Source organism: Dendropsophus ebraccatus, chromosome 9, assembly GCF_027789765.1.
Source record: "Dendropsophus ebraccatus isolate aDenEbr1 chromosome 9, aDenEbr1.pat, whole genome shotgun sequence".
In the NCBI taxonomy this organism is placed as follows: domain Eukaryota; kingdom Metazoa; phylum Chordata; class Amphibia; order Anura; family Hylidae; genus Dendropsophus; species Dendropsophus ebraccatus.
The window spans coordinates 73,722,300-73,739,355 of record NC_091462.1 but is presented as its reverse complement, the minus strand read 5'-3'; positions in this window follow the sequence as shown (position 1 = coordinate 73,739,355).

The window sequence follows — 17,056 nt, the reverse complement described above, 5'->3', positions numbered from 1 at the left end:
ATACTAGGGACCTGATACTGGGGGGTGTAATTTTTCGTTTGTGTTGTTCTGACTGTAAAATTCTAACTGGAAAACTCTGGAGAAAAATAAAAACCACTGGTGACAAGCCACACCCCTCCAAAACCACAGCCACTAAAAGCAATTCAACACAACTTCGCAGCATTACGCTTGGAGTATGTGACATTTCAGCTTACTTATATAATGTATATAAAAATACACAGCTTGAGCCTTTAGCGGCCCAGTTGCGTCTGTCCCCAGATGTACAGGGGGTGCAGGTTAAAGAGAGTTTAAGTTGTTTTTTTTCGGATGAAATTTTCAACCCTACAGTCTCTCTTCCTAACCTGCACGCTCTTTTGGGAGCATACAGTGCCCTTTCGGGATACAAGGTCAACTCTCATAGAACAGAAGCTTTGCCAGTGAATCTCCGGGAGGCAGTGGTCTCATCCCTAAAGTCAATGTTCCCATATAAGTGGGCAGACACCTCTATTCAGTATTTAGGGACGAATATTACTCCCCATTATTAGGCCCTATATAGTCATAATTTCCCTCCCCTATTCCAGAGTATTGGTGTGGAGCTTAGCAAATGGTCTGCTCTTCCACTAAAACTGCTGGGTAGAATCAACACTATTAAAATGATTGTTCCCCCTCGTTTCTTATATTTGCTAGAAACCCTAACGGTTCCCATTCCACGCTCGGCTCTCCAGAAGTTTCAGGGGGCATTACTGCGATTCATATAAAATGGGGGCCGACACAGAGTCTCGCAGATGGTGTTACAAGCTGGACAATCCTCTGGAGGTCTAGCTATGCCAAATGTATATAAATATTATCTGTCTGTCCACCTGCGGTTCATACCGAGTTGGACTGCCAGACCAGCGTTCACCAAATGTATGGAAATAGAGAAGATCTGGTTGGACCACATCCATGTAAGTTGTTGTGGTCTCCTACAGCTTCTGTATTGCAGTCCCCCCTATTGGGACCTATGAGAGATACACTGGATGTCTGGTTGGCAGCATGTAAGTCCTACCCCCTACGTTCTTTCCCACCTCTGCTGGCGCCCATTATCTGCACCAGTTTAATGACAGACGGCTGTACTTATGAGACTATAACTCCATGGCAGGCGGCAAACTTATTTCGTTTTCCTATGCAGTAGCATTAGTGACGGGGTATGTTCCTTTTCCGAAACCTACCGCCTTTCAGAGGCTTTGTAAAAGTAACCCCTCGGCTAGAGGACTGATTGCCTCCATTTATTCTCTTCTTAATTCACCCCTGAGGGACAGGATGTAGCTCATGCCTATATGGCCAAATGGGAGGCCTATTTGGGGAAAACAATTTTACAAAACCAATGGCAAATTATTTGCTTCCAGGCAGCTAGGTCCTTCTCATGTATCTCAGAGAAAATCAATACAAAATATTATTCTTCTGGTATCATACACCTGACCTTCTCCATCGTATAAAACCGGATACCCTGTCCACGTGTTGGAGATGTCTCTCGGGTTGGCTCCCTTCCGCACATTTTTTGGGTTTGTCTAAAGCTTCGTCCCTATTAGGGGGGTGTCCAAGGTTTAGTGGCTACGGTACAGGGTACAGAGTCTTTCCTTTGGATCCTATGGTGTATATCCTGAACTTACCACCTAAATCTATGTCTTGGGATTCAGTCAGGCTGCTCCTCCATATGTTGACTGCCATAAAAACTCTTGTTGGCCAAATATTGGAAACAGACTTTGATCCCCTCAGCAGCTGAATTGATTAATCGGATACAGGAAGTTAGAGGGATGGAATACATGTCAGCTGCTCAGGAACTCAGAATAGAGAAGTGCCAGAAAATATGGACTCAATGGGACATTTACTATGGTCTCTCCTACAGCATCTTGGTTACATGTTTGCTCCCTGCACACGCAGTCGCTTGTTTTTCTGCTGCTTCTTTCCCTATTACCTGTCTTGTCTCCGTTTCGCCATTGTCCTGTCTTCCCCTGTCACAGTGTCATTGTTCTCTTATAAATCATGAATGGATATGGTACTTGCATACTATGGAGCATTGTCTCCATCCCATTTGTTTGGAGGTAAGCAGTGCTTCTTCTGTTATATATTGTTATTGTTCTTACAAAATGCGTGTCTTGTGTTGCCTACAGTTATCTTGACCTTTCCATGGTCTTTGTTTTAGACTTTCATTTTCGTTGTTACTGTGTATCTTTAATGTGAAAAATTTTAAAGTAAGCAATTTTTTAAAAAGTTTTAAGGGGTTGTCCAGCAAAAAGCCTTCCAGTACTTATCAGCTGCAGTATGTCCTACAGGAAGTGGTTTATTCTTTCCAGTCTGACACAGTGCTCTATGCTGCCACCTCTGTTTATGCCAGTAATTTGCTCTGAACAGTTCCTGACATGGATAGAGATGGCAGCAGAGATCACTGTGTCAGACTGGAAAGAATACACCGCTTTCTGCAGGATATACAGCAGCTGATAAGTACTGGAGACTGGAGATTGCTTTTAATAGAAGTAAATCACAAATTTCTGGCACCAGTTTTTCTTTCTTTTGCTGGAGTACCTCTTTAATACTGTAGGCTTTACTTTTAAACAACTAGACAGTCCCTTTTCTACAGTCAATGCAGTTTCTCCAGTGAACAACTAATTGGGTGATCACCGGTTAGCAGTCTCCCTCAGGTTAAAGGGGTTATCCAGTGCTACAAAAACATGGCCACTTTCTTTCAGAGACAACACGACTCTTATCTCCAGTTCAGGTGCGGTTTGCATAAGCTCCAATGACTTCAATGGAACTGAGCAGCAAAACCCCACCCAAGCTGGAGACAAGAGTCATGTTGTCTCTGGAAGAAAGTGGCCATCTTTTTGTAGCGCTGGATAACCCCTTTAACAAATCCACCGTATATAACTTATACCAGTGGATTCTAAATTGAGTGTCAGGAAATGCTGGGAATTGTAGTGTATAGAAATGTTTGTGAACCACAAGTGTCCAACCAAAAAGTTGGGAGGTATGGAGGAAGTGCTGACTGCAAAGCATTATGGGGAAGCTTGATGTCATGTGTTTTTAGTCATCATCATCATCATCATAAGCTTTACAGCAGGGGTAGGGAACCTTCGGCCCTCCAGCTTTTGCAAAGCTGCAATTCCAATCATGGGAATTGCATCATGCAATTTTCATCATGGTAATTGTAGTTTTGCAACAGCTGGAGGGCTGAAGACAATCAATTTGCTAGAGACAAAACCCGGTCTGATTTGCCCATAGCAACCAAGCACAGCTCACTTTTCATATCTTAACAAGCTCTTATAAAATTAAAGCTGAGCTTCGATTGGTTGCTATGGACAAGTTAGACTGTCTAAGTTGCACATGGCAACCAATCACACTTCAGCTTTTATTTTACCGTAGTAATTTAAGAAATGAAAGCTGAGCTGTGATTGGTTACTATGGGACAAATTAAACCATATTATTTAGTGTTCTTAGTGTGGCCTAACCATAAGCTGTTTGCTTGGTCACAAGAGTGTTTAGTGACCTCTGCAGTAAAGTTCATCACCAGTCATTAATGGGTTAATGCTTCAGATGTGTTTACCTGCAGTAACCATGGCAACTGTGCACTGTGATGACAAGCGCTTATGTCATAAAGAAGGTTCCATAAAGCAATGGACCGCGCCCTGATCAGTGCCATCTTGGATGCGCCAGAGGACCTTGAGCTTGACTACTTTACTGCCCCCCACCCTTGATGTAATTTGGAGGTTCTAGCATGGGAAAAGGGGTGATCTGCTTTAAACTACCCCTTCATGGAGTCTCCACCTTCTTGAGAAGTGGACCTGGATCTGTGAGGGAGAAGAGATACATCCACCAGCCATCAATAAGGTGACAGATATTGCAGCCAGATCTCTCTCACATCCACTTTATAACATTTATAGTATGGTATTACCCTCTAAGCCCAGGGGAGGGGCAACTCTCCAGCCATGGCTCCCTCGAGATTTCCCCCACAGGGGGTTTTTCCTCGCCTGAGTGCTGGAGGGTGACTCTTTGTCGGGGGTCTGCCATTTTCAGTGTCATGTAATGTAAAATAAAATAGGGATCCTTTGACACCTGATGACAATGTGTTGTGTCTTTATTTTGTGTTTTTTGGTTTAACTTATGCTCATCACATATTGCAAAATCATAAAGCTGGACACCTGCCTGCTACACAGATCTATCACCTGCACAATGAGCGCATGAGGATGGAGCAGTGGCTAGTAGAACTCCAGTATGAAGGAAAAACATACATCGCAAGGTTTATACCTACATCTGCAAGGTTTGTCAAAATCTCTTTCAAGTGACAGGGTCACACCAATCATAGCAACATGGACACCACCATAAATATACATCAAATATACGCAACCCAGTGGCTCTTGGGCGTGTGGGCAGCATAAGGGGGGAGGCAAAGTATTGTACCCCCTCACATATACATCCAGGTGTGGACTAGGTAGCTGCTCCCCCCCAATCCACAGGATAGGAGGTATCAAGATGATTGGTGGGGGGCTCCAGTAGTGAAGAGAATGTGGGGAACGTGTCCCTCTCAAATAAACAGTATTTATTTTTTCCCTTTATCCTGTGAATAACTTTGGGAGAGGGGTATGATCTTATGTACTATATGACTGGACTAGGCGTTTTTCAGAAATATGTCATAGGGCATTTTTGGAGGCCAAAAACGGGGCAACCATATGTTAAAGAGTCACTGTAGTTTTTTTTGTTTGTTTGTTTTTGCAGAAATCAATAGTCCAAGCGATTTTAAGAAACTTTGTAATTGGGTTTATTAGGCAAATATGCCATTATCTGCATTCAAAAAGCCTTTTCCCAGGCACCCCCCCCCCCCTCCTCTTTTCCATTCACTGCAAATTATCAGGAAATTGTGTCTTGTTGCATCAGACATGCCCCTGTCTGTTCTATGGAGAGGGGAGGGGGGAGGAGGAAGATTAGTCACCAGCAACAAGCAGAGAGCTAAGGATAACACAGCAGGGAGCTGCAGGCATTCAGAGTTCAGAGAGGCCAGTGCTGACTTAAGAGGAGATAGCCCAGTGATGTAGCCAGGGCAGTATTAACAGCTGCTGCTGCCTTGGCACTAAACCTGAAGCCCCCCATCCTCACTCACCAATTAGCATAATTATTTTAATCATATTGATACCACATCAGTCTTAGATTATGTTCACACTACGCATTGGAACGGCCGTTCTCTGCAAAGATCATCCCGGCCGGTACTTCAGTACCGGCCAGATGATTTTTCCGACCGCAGTGTTCTGATGAGGGCGCATCAGCGCGCGCCCACATCAGAACTCCTCATAGCACACAATGAAACAAGCGGCCAGAGCCGCTCGCTTCATTGTGTGAACTGACAGGTCTTTCTGCGACCGCAATTCACTGAATTGTGGCCGCAGAAAACTGACATGTCAGTTCTTTGCGGCGCCGCATAGGATCCCGGCCGGAACATATACTTTGTGTATACGCCCTGGCCGGGATCCCATAGCAGATAAGGCAGTGTTCCACACCATACAAAGTGCGGCCGTTGTTGCCGATGGCAACAACGGCCGTACTTTTATGTAGTGTGAACATAGCCTTAGGCTGCGTTCCCACATTTACTGTACATCACCACATGCCAGACCTGACCAATACCACCATACCGTAACTAGATAACACAACATCCCCCCCTTGAAAAGACACCAGATTTACAAGTCTAAACGGGAGGCAGGAGACTAAAAAAAAAGAAAAAAAAAAAGAAAGTTGTTTCCTTCCCCTTGCTCCCTGGTGCTGCCCTCTTGCAAGGTGCTGCCCTAGGCACAGGACCACGGGTGCCTAGTGGTAAATACGGCCTTGGATGTAGCTGTAAATTAACTCTTTGTCCTGTTTTGGTGCCTCATCTCCCTCCACCCCTCCCCTCTCCATAGACAACCATGAAGACGGGGGGAGGGCTTCAAACTGCTTTTTCATGATAAAAAATGCATTTTTCGGCTAATAAACCCAAATACAAAGATTCTTAAAACTGCCTGTACTATTGATTTCTGAAAGAATATTAAACAACAGTGACACTTTAACTCATAGGACATTTTTCTGCTGTGTGTGTGTGTGTGTGTGTGTGTGTATGTCTGTATAAGGCTATTTGTTTTGCCACAGACTTTTAGGGGGGAATATTGTCATGTCTATATGGAAATTAGTGTTTTTTCCACAGTTCTTCAACAGAAAACCTGGAATCACATGATAAAAAAAAAACAAAAAAACTGCAGGGCATAAAACGCCAATACTAATTTGAAATGCAAAAATTGCAGAAAAAGTGCCAGAAAAAAAGCACCACAAAGCAGGAAAATGTGCAAGAATCTTAATCTTGGTTCGGATTTGTAGTGAATTTTGTAGAATTAAGGGGGTACACTGTTGTTGTTTTTCTATCAAATCAACTGGTGTCACAAAGTTATAGATTTGTATTTCACTTCTATTTAAAAAACCTCCAGTCTTCTAGTACCTATCAGCTGCTGTATGTCCTGCAGGAAGTGAGGTATGCTCTCTAGTCTGACACAGTGCTGCCATCTATGTCCATGACAGGAACTGTCCAGAGCAGGACAAATTTTCTACTCTTTTCACCTCCTGACAGATACCTTCCCATATAGTTATGATGGACGCCACTTTATACCATCTGTTCTACATAAACTCCCAAAATTCACACTGCAATACCTCCCGTTCTCTCTTTTTGTTTTGAATCATAATATTATGACTCATAAATGATCGTGAATCATGTCCAGAATATGGAACACATCTAGATTTTCTGTTTCGCTAATGAAATCCTATCAGAATATTTTGCATGGTTTTATTCTGTAAAAAAATATAACACTACTACTCTCAACGTGATCAGAATATATTATTATGCTGCATACATAGAAGACCATAACCCCAAAATTACCATAATCTATTTCTATTATACCCTCTGCATCAGGCTTGGACTGGCCCACAGGGGATCAGGAGAATTTCTCGGTGGGCCCTTCCTCTTGGTGGGCCCCTGAGTACAACGTGGACCTCCCTGTTAAGCTGTTTAGCAGTTCCATAATGATTTATAATCCCCTAGCACTGTTGCACACACCTGTCATCCAGTTACTCACAGCCTCTATATAGTAACCTGAGTTTTCATCCCATTATGTAGAGGCAGGGAGTGACTGGGGGTGACAGGCAGCAGCATGTAGTGTGCAGAATCAGCACAGCCCCTCTGCCCTAGGACCCTTCCCCACCCTCCTCCTTTCAGGCTGCCTCCATCTGTTCTATGTGCTGCTGCTGGCAGTTGGGACACAAAAGGAGGGGAGGGAGAAAGTCTGCAACCTGCACAGTGTCACCTTGGAGCAGAAGATCAGCATGTAAGCTGTACCTGGTGATTTCCTGTACCAGAGGTAAATCTGTGAACATAAAGTAAGTATGTGAGTATGTGTATATGGTGCATGTGTGTATTATCTATGCATATATAGAATATGCATTTTTTTATTTCTGTATATGATGTGTGTATGTACATATCGTGCATGTGACGCTGCAGCTGGAGGAGCTGCAGGAGGCCAGCGTCTGTCGGATATCATTAAGAAAGTTCTACAAGGGGACGGGGACGGGTAAGTATACTTTTGTTATTAAGTTCCCCCCCCCCCTGCCTGAGATTTGTTAGTTACATGGGACTTCTCTTTTCAAGAAACTCATAGCAGTGAGCTAGCATCAATGATCAAATACACAGCTCTGTGCAAAGTTGCTATAGTAATGTGGCCCAAGGTACCCCATACATACATAAGAATTTATTAAGGTTCAACTATAGGCTCTGTCTGTGCATTACTAAAACTACATTTGCCTGGAATGTGTTTCTTTTACAACAGAAATTCCCTACTTTATTGATCCTGCAACACCTTTGAATGAAAACTTTATGATGGAAAATGTCAAAGATTCTTGAAATAGTTTTGGAGTGTTCGTATATGGTTAATGTTTGATTAATATATGGTTTAGATCACATGCCCTTTTCTTACTGTTGTAATTCCTAACATAGTTGTAGGTAACTTTAACAATTGACTACTCAAACTCAGAAAAAAAAATAAAGTCTGAGCCACTAGGTGTCACACATGCCATAAACTGCTGTTCACGGCCTGTTGTTAGAGGCAACCTGACCTGTTGTACCAGCCTCACCTCTGCCTGTATCTCCGGTGCCAAACACCAGGGCTGTCTGTCTTGCTTGGCCATTCACTGCCCATACCAGGTAGGCAACCTAATGCCCTCTAGGAACAAACATCCAGCTTCTCCATCCTGGGGAAAGATAAAGGTTAGGAACCTGGTGACATGGACCTTAGGATAAGGTTCTGGATTAATTCAAGCATCCATTTCTCCTGATACTTTAATGTCTGTCCTAGAAGTGATTGTTTTATGGTATAAGTCAAGGTTCTCTTTAGGGCCCCATTCATATACATGGTCAGATCTCCTAAATAAGATTTGCAAAGATTACATAAGATTTTTAACATGATCCATTTTTGTTTATTAGTCAAACAAATGGACTGTTTATACCAGTCTGCCCCCATTTGTCTCACGTCTGTTTCTATCAGAATACGTTTCTCCTCTTCTGAGCGTGATAAGTTCCAAATCAGATTACGGCAGATGGATAGAAAAGGGATGTAAATGGAACACCCTTTCATTGACAACTGTCATCATTGACTTCAATGTTTAAAAAAAACTGATGTTCAATCACCCTTTTAATATTTCTCTGAAGATCCCGTACTATATTTGCTGTCTGATTTATCCAAATTAGAGTGTCCTTCTAAGAAAAAAAGGGTGTTTCATAAAGCTCTTTTTGCAGCAAGGTTGTGTATCCTACGAAAGTGGAAAGTATCACAGCCCCCGGTTATAGGGGAGTGGAGAAGGGAGATGTATAGGGTTATTATCGCAGAACAGATAAAAGCAAAAAAAGGAAGAGGGTTCAGGAATTTAAAGCAACATGGGGTGTATGGATGAACGAGGAGGGTATTGAAATAAGTGTTGGATAGAGGGGGGAGGTTGATGGGGGGTGGAGGGAGAGAGGGGAGAGAATAGGGAATTTATTTTTATTATTATTTATTTATTTTACATTAATTTTTTTTTCTTTCTTTTTTTTAGATAAGAAAGGAGGTGAAACTAAGAGACTTAAAAGTTCTGATGACTGTGAGCCGGAGATGGGATCGGAGACCCCTGTTGGAATAACAAATAAGATAAGGGTAGCTTTATAGGGTAATATTATATTTTGTGTGGCTTGATGTGTGAACCCTGATCTTGGGTGAATCCAATAATATGGTCATTTAATAGAAATAATGATATTATGACAGCCGCACTAAGAGGGAGTAACAATGGGGTTCAAGGGTTTCATCATATATGTACCTTTGCCCTTGAGTGAAATCTCTTTTGCATATATATATATATATATATATATATATATATATATATATTGTCCTCTTAGAAAAATAATGGTTGTACAACTGGTAGTATTAATTTTCAATAGAAGTTAAAGGGTACTTGGTTGACTGGTGGCGACTCGGCTTGGCCTTACTACCTCTCTGGGTCCGTGTCCTTACGTTCTCCAGCCTAGCTCATGAGGAACAGGATTGCTCCCATTAAAGGGTCTCTCCTGATTTTAGGGGTTGGAGGTAACCTTGGCAAGAGATACGTCAGAAAATGGGGGGGGGGTTCTTCGAAACAGTCTCTGTTGTGTCATATTATGTTATAGATATTTTGTATAATGGCAGGCTAATGGCAGACAAACTGAATGTTTTGTAATTGAATTGTCTCTTGGTTAGAGATTCTATGCATCATTGCCAAGTGAAAAGATAATCCTTTCTTTCTTTCATTCTTTTTTTGGGAGGGGGGAGGGGGAGATAATATATATATATTTTTTGTGGCTGTTGTTTTTTTGTACGTAACTGTGATATTGTGATTTTGTGATATAATTATGGGGAAAAAAAGGAAGTGGAAAAAAATGTAAGTAAAGATTAAATAGAAAAAAAATAAAATAAAAAAACTGATGTGTTCCTTCCGTTCGTACTCCGTTTGGAACACAGATGGATAATACACAAATGCATGTAAATGGGTACAAATACAAATGCAGTGAAATCAATGGGGGCTAAAACAGATTAGTTAATTTCTGTTTTTTTTTCCCCAAATGGCAAAAGAAAAAAGAATCTGATGGAGGAGTAAACACAAATGTCAACCCAGCCTAGCTTGTTCTTCTCTTACAATTTGGAGGTGGATTGAAGAACTGATACAAATTAAAGAACTGATTAAATAATTTGTCATCACTTTTTAATTCAGTTTAGCTCAGATGCTAAACAAAAATATATTGCAAAAAAACTATGTGAAGCTATGACTGGAGGCCCATGTTACCTGGATCTTCATGCATATGTTTTCAGATGATTTAGGACCCTCAGAGGCAATTGGTAAAGTTTGCAATTTTTTAAGTGGGGACAAGAGAAACAGATCATGGCACCCTAGAGACTCTCAACATCTTGAAAATCATTTGAATATAGACATCAGCTCTCCAGACCCAAATATATCACAGTAGTGTACGTAGACATCGAGATGTTAAAATCATCAAACATATTACATCAATAATTTATTAAATACATTACATCCCAATAGTTTTACTATCTGTGGTCACACCTCTCATATAAAAAAAATAATAAATTACAGGCTCATACACTGCAATTGAAGACAACATGAAAACAAGACAAATCAATGTGTCCCATTAAATTGTATATCAAGTGTCCTTTTGACGTTGCTTTGAAAGAGAGGCATAGACCGAGGGTCTCACTGTTTACTGGCTATTAAGGTGCCTACAGAAAATTCTGATGTGGATAGTAAATGTTGTAGTGGGTTGCAAGACACTATGTGAGGAAGCCTGTATTCAGTTGTATGAGGGTTCTCTTCTCTTTACAGCACTCATACAATTGAATAGCCAAGTGCTGACAAGAGTACTGAATGTTTAAGCGTCCCAGAAGAAGCATCTAACCTGCTTATATGTCTCTATAGTGCATGGGGCCCTGAGGATGAAGGTAAGTTTTTTACCTTGATCCTTGGCTGCATTTTTGTGTACTTTGTAATTTAATCTATATGCTAATGTGGCAGTTTGATGCACTGGGGTCGGGACTACCACCATCAGTGCATCGATCTGGCCGGCTCGCCCCTTATAATGAACACTGAGGCAGCACTCTGCAATGACATCATTCCGGCAATCATCACTGAACATCACACGATGAATAATTATTAGAAGGGGAGAGCTGGCCGGGACAGGGTGGTAGTCCTGCACCAAACAAGCTCATTAGCATATGGATTACACTACCAAGTACACAAACATATTGCCTAGGATGAAGGTAAGAAACTTACCTTCATCCTCAGCACCCCCTGTGCTACAGGGACATATGAGCAGGTTAGTTTCCCTTTAATTTTAGATTTAGAAAATACAAAGAAGTCATTTTACCCAAGGTGACACTTAAACATTCAGGACTTATTTATGTAATATTAGACGTACCGAGTTATTATTCTTCACATAGAGTTTGGCTATTTAAGTCTGGGACTTCATTACAAATCCCTCCTGCAAAAGCAGCTGGGACTGCTATGCAGCGTTACAGGGAATTCCTTACTCACCACTCAGATTGATCCCAAATGGACACATTTGGATGTACTTTGGGGTAAGGCCAGCTGTTTTCTGAATGCATTTAAATCATTTGAGAAGTTCAACTATGTCTTTAATAACAAGTATTGTATCTTTTTATTTAGAGACCTCTAACTGAGGACATACAGCGTAGCATCAACTATTCCCCGGGACACAATAACAATAATAATAATAATAATATTATTGGTACTCTTTTACTTATTATAGATAGCGTTGTATGGGACTGAATTAAACAAAAAAAACTGAATTAAAAGATTCCTCTGTACTGTATTACCCTTAGAAGTCATCAGGCTCATTTATACAGTGTATTTTGCACTATTTTATACCAAATTGGGTCTCCTGGACCTCCTGATGCCTCCAGCTTTATTAAGACCAGATGAATCTAAGATCAAAGGATTTTCCAGATAAAAGCCAGGAGGAGGTGTGGTTTACTAAGAAACCATCTCAGATTGGAACATCCAACATTGTATGTGCTGCCTTTATGCCACTCACAACTGCTTATTAGGCAACTCCCAACAACTCTCACTACTGTTATGGAGCCCCTCAAAGTCTCCAATATGGTGCACGGCTAATTCCTGTTCTCTCCATTTCAGCAGGTGTTACCAGAGCTGGGTTATTTGGCAGTTGTACTCACAATTTTATGGCTAGTCGGATTTAAGAAGAAAGCCTTTACCTTTCAGGAACAGTAGGAGCCCTCTGGAGAAGGCAGACAGGCTTAGGGCCCTATTCCACCAGACGATTATCGTTCAGATTATCGTTAAATCGTTCGAATCTAAACGATAATCGTTCGGTTGAAATGCAGTTAACGATTAACGGCTGAACGAGAAATCGTTGATGGCTTTATAAGACCTGGACCTTTTTTTTATCGTTGCTCGTTCGCAAAACGTTCACATTGAATAAGATGTTGTTCGGTTGTTCGCAGTAGATACGAACGCAATAGCGAAGAAATTGCGAAGAAATAGCGAAGAAAAAACAAAATACGATCGTTCCATGGAAATGACGATTATCGTTCCATGGAAATGAGTGAACGTTTTCAGGTCTTTCGCAATAGCGGTCGTTTGAGATCGTTAATCATTAACGATTATGCGAACGATAATCATCCGGTGGAATAGGGCCCTTAGGGTTCTATTACACGGAGCGATTTTTAATGATTAAAAACTAACAATAAACGATCGCAAACGAGAGTGTTTATCGTTAACCTGAAATCGTTCACCATATTACACAGAACGATGGTTGTTAGATACGATCGTTATTGCGATCGTTTATTCTCTCTGATCTCAGGAAAACAATAGGCAATGTGCTATTACACTGAACGATTGATGAAAAAATGCGGAACTTGAGAAAACAAACGTGGAATTACAGCGAACGATTAGCAAACGATTAACAATAATTTTAGGTTCAGATCTAACTCAACGATCAGCGACATACGAACGATTTTTCGATCGTTGCCTGCAATTACACAGAAAGATTATCGTTTAAATTCGAACGATATAACGATTTTTCGCACAATAATGGTCGCGTGTAATAGGGCCCTTAGCTTACATTCATACTTCTCAGGGTCTCCTGCACAAGCTAAGCCCTGCCCCCACTTAAAGAGGATGTTCCACCAGGTACATCCTCTTTAATCTGAGCCCACAGATGGAACGGCGCCGTCACGGGGAAGTCGGGGCCGCGGTCCGTTTTTCGGATCGCGGCCCAGTTCCCGTGCACACCGCAGTTTTTTATGCACTGGAACCGGCCGGTGCTCAAGCACTGGAGGCAGGCCAGCCCGCCCCCAGTGGGAGGGAATTCCCACCCCTGTATGACGCGACTCCATTCATTCTAATGGAGCCGCGTCATACAGGGGAGGGAATTCCCTCCCACTAGGGGCGGGGGGGCGGCCTACCTCCAGTGCTTGAGCACCAGCCGGTTCCGGTGCATAGAACAGCGCCGTGGACAGGAACCGGGCCGCGGTCCGAGAAAAGGACCGTGGCCTCGGCTTCCCTGTGACGGCACCGTTCGATCCGTGGGTTCAGATTAAAGAGGATGTGCCTGGTGGTAAATCCTCTTTAAGGCCCAATTACTCTGGCCGATCAGGAAGAGCAAGCGAGCGTTCGCTTTCCGTTTCCCATTCGCTGCCAGCGCTATTACATGTGTAAACAGAGAGCGGGTAAGTGCGGGGGGCACCGGGAGGTCAAGGAGGTGCTCTAAAGATCGTCCGGGGAGCCCACAGGAGATAGCGGTGGCCTTCTCCTGCTGCACCTATTACACAGAGGGATGGCAGCAGATCGTTCCTTTATTAATTGTTTGTGTTTCAACACATTGAAAGACAATGATCAGCTGACATTGTGCATTTTGGTTGATTGTTGATTTTATTACACTAAGTGATTATCGGCCGTAATGGTTGTTAATCGGCCAAATACAGCCGATAATTGCTTCATGCAATAGGGCCATTACTGTGTTCTGTCTTGGTATTTTAGCTACTAACTACTAGGAACTCCCCAAACAGCCAATGAACAGCAAGATTTCGGGGACCATTATAAAGGTCAAGCAATCAACATAACCTGGAGAGCATGAGGTCTACTTACTTAGGCAAACAGAAAATTCCAGAAGATTCCCCTGCAAAGAGGCTTCTTGGCGTGGTGTGTTTTCTAGTGAAATAGACAGTCCGCTCTCTAGGTTGTGTTTTCCAGATGGGGGGAAAGATTTACCCCTGCCTCACCCTCAGGCCCACAGACTCCCAAATTCTAACTGGCATTAAAATAGTTCAATACTGTTCATAATATGAATAAGTTTCAATATTGTGGTTAATAAGAAAAGTATTTGTAAATTCAACATTTTTAACTAAATCTATTTCCCCGTTAGCAAAGGGAGACTCAACATATGGTACAGTTTACCAAATGTCTAAAACTACTACAATAAAGAAAAATGCCTAGAACACAGGAAATCCTCCTGGAATAATAATCTCTCAAGACCACTTCTGTCGGTATAACCCATGGACTATACAAACATCATTTATTTAGGAACATGAGAACTTCTTTCATAGAAGAAAAGAAACACAACTAGCAGTGAAAAAGAGAGCAATGCACATTTTTCATTTTATCCACTTCAAATTTCCTTTATATGTCCCATTCATTCCTTTTGAAGCCACTCCTGGCTGGTCTCAAAAAGTGCAGGAGCAGTTTTCAGAACAGCAGCCCAAGGCTATGTTCACATTCTGTACAAACAACGTCCATTCCGCTGTGATCGGCCATTTTTTTACCCTACCTACAGCTGGGATTAATGATCATTAATTCCATCCGTAGGTTAAACAATGGCTGCTCACGGCAGAACGGCCATTGTTTGCATTGGTTAGCTGAATGGCGGGCTAATGGTGCGCTCTTGTATATACTGAAGGAGGAGGTGTGACGTTGCAGGGGGATGGTTTATGAATAATCCCTTGTACCCGCCCTATCACTGTACTTTACTGCGACATGTGATTATTACTGTTATTTACAGATGACAAGTATTATCTATGTCCCAGGTGTTTTAAGCCTAAATTATACCTATATAGTAACTGCAGAAATGTCCTACCCAGGTCCCAGTTGTATATTTGTTTGGGAGGTGTGGATACAGAAAATGCTTCTGTCTTGCTACATGTGGCAGCCAATGAATCATCTCCAGAAGAATTCTCACGCTGTGAGTCAGGGAGATAGAGATCACATTCTCTGACTGACTGAATCCATCTGGTATCGTGGATGCAGCTTGGTCTAAGAGGTTAGGGGTGGGTAGAAAAACATAGAAGAAATTGCTAAGTTTAATATCGAAGGTATACATTTGGATGTTTTGCTCAGTCTAACAGATATCTATCTATCTATCTATCTATCTATCTATCTATCTATTATCTATCTATCTATTATCTATCTATCTATCTATCTATCTATCTATCTATCTATCTATCTATCATCTAATGAAAAATAATGGCAGCACTACAAACAAATAGATATTCTAAATATCAGGTGTTGACAGCAAACAGTGTCCCGACCAAGAAATTGCTAATATATTTCAAAAAGTAATTTTCAGCACTCCATCATAACATGCAAAAAAATACAATGGGTGTGGGGGGGGGGGGGGGGAAGGGGTTGCAAGTTAGATGGATACTACAAATTACTTTTTGAACTATCTATCTATCTATCTATCTATCTATCTATCTATCTATCTATCTATCTATCTATCTATCTATATCTACAGTTGGGTCCAGCATTTGGAAAGTTACATATGTTGCCTCTGCACACAATAACTTATAAACAAAACTATCAATATGTGATTAAAGTGTATACTTTCAGCTTTATTTCTATGCATAAAAGTGGTTTTATGATTAAGTTGAATAAAACCCACTGGGTAGCCTGCTTGGACTGTAAAACAACAAAATAATCCATACTCACATCACCTGATCCAGTCTCTCTATTTACTGACCCTAATGGGGCTGTCTAAACTCTTCCAAACACACTGCAGCCTCAGTAACTGGTCTAAGTGACTGGTCTCAGTGACTGGTCTCAGTGACCGGTCTCAGTGACCGGCCTCAGTGACCGGCCTCAGTGACCGGTCTCAGTGACCGGCCTCAGTGACCGGTCTCAGTGAACGGCCTCAGTGACCGGCCTCAGTGACCGGCCTCAGTGACTGGCCTCAGTGACCGGCCTCAGTGACCGGCCTCAGTGACCGGCCTCAGTGACCGGTCTCAGTGACAGGCCTCAGTGACCGGCCTCAGTGACTGGTCTGAGTGACTGGCCTCAGTGACTGGTCTCAGTGACTTGCCTCAGTGACTGGTCTCAGTGACTGGCCTCAGTGACTGGTCTCAGTGACTTGCCTCAGTGACTGGTCTCAGTGACTGGCCTCAGTGACCGGTCTCAGTGACTGGCCTCAGTGGCCGGTCTCAGTGAATGGCCTCAGTGACCGGTCTCAGTGACTGGCCTCAGTGACCGGTCTCAGTGACTGGCCTCAGTGACCGGTCTCAGTGACCGGCCTCAGTGACTGGCCTCAGTGACCGGCCTCAGTGACTGGTCTCAGTGACTGGCCTCAGTGACTGGTCTCAGTGACTGGCCTCAGTGACTGGTCTCAGTGACCGGTCTCAGTGACTGGCCTCAGTGACCGGTCTCAGTGACTGGCCTCAGTGACCGGTCTCAGTGACTGGCCTTAGTGACCGGTCTCAGTGACTGGCCTCAGTGACTGGCCTCAGTGACTGGTCTCAGTGACTGGCCTCAGTGACTGGTCTCAGTGACTGGCCTCAGTGACTGGTCTCAGTGACTTGCCTCAGTGACTGGTCTCAGTGACTGGCCTCAGTGACCGGTCTCAGTGACTGGCCTCAGTGACCGGTCTCAGTGACTGGCCTCAGTGACCGGTCTCAGTGACTGGCCTCAGTGACCGGTCTCAGTGACTGGCCTCAGT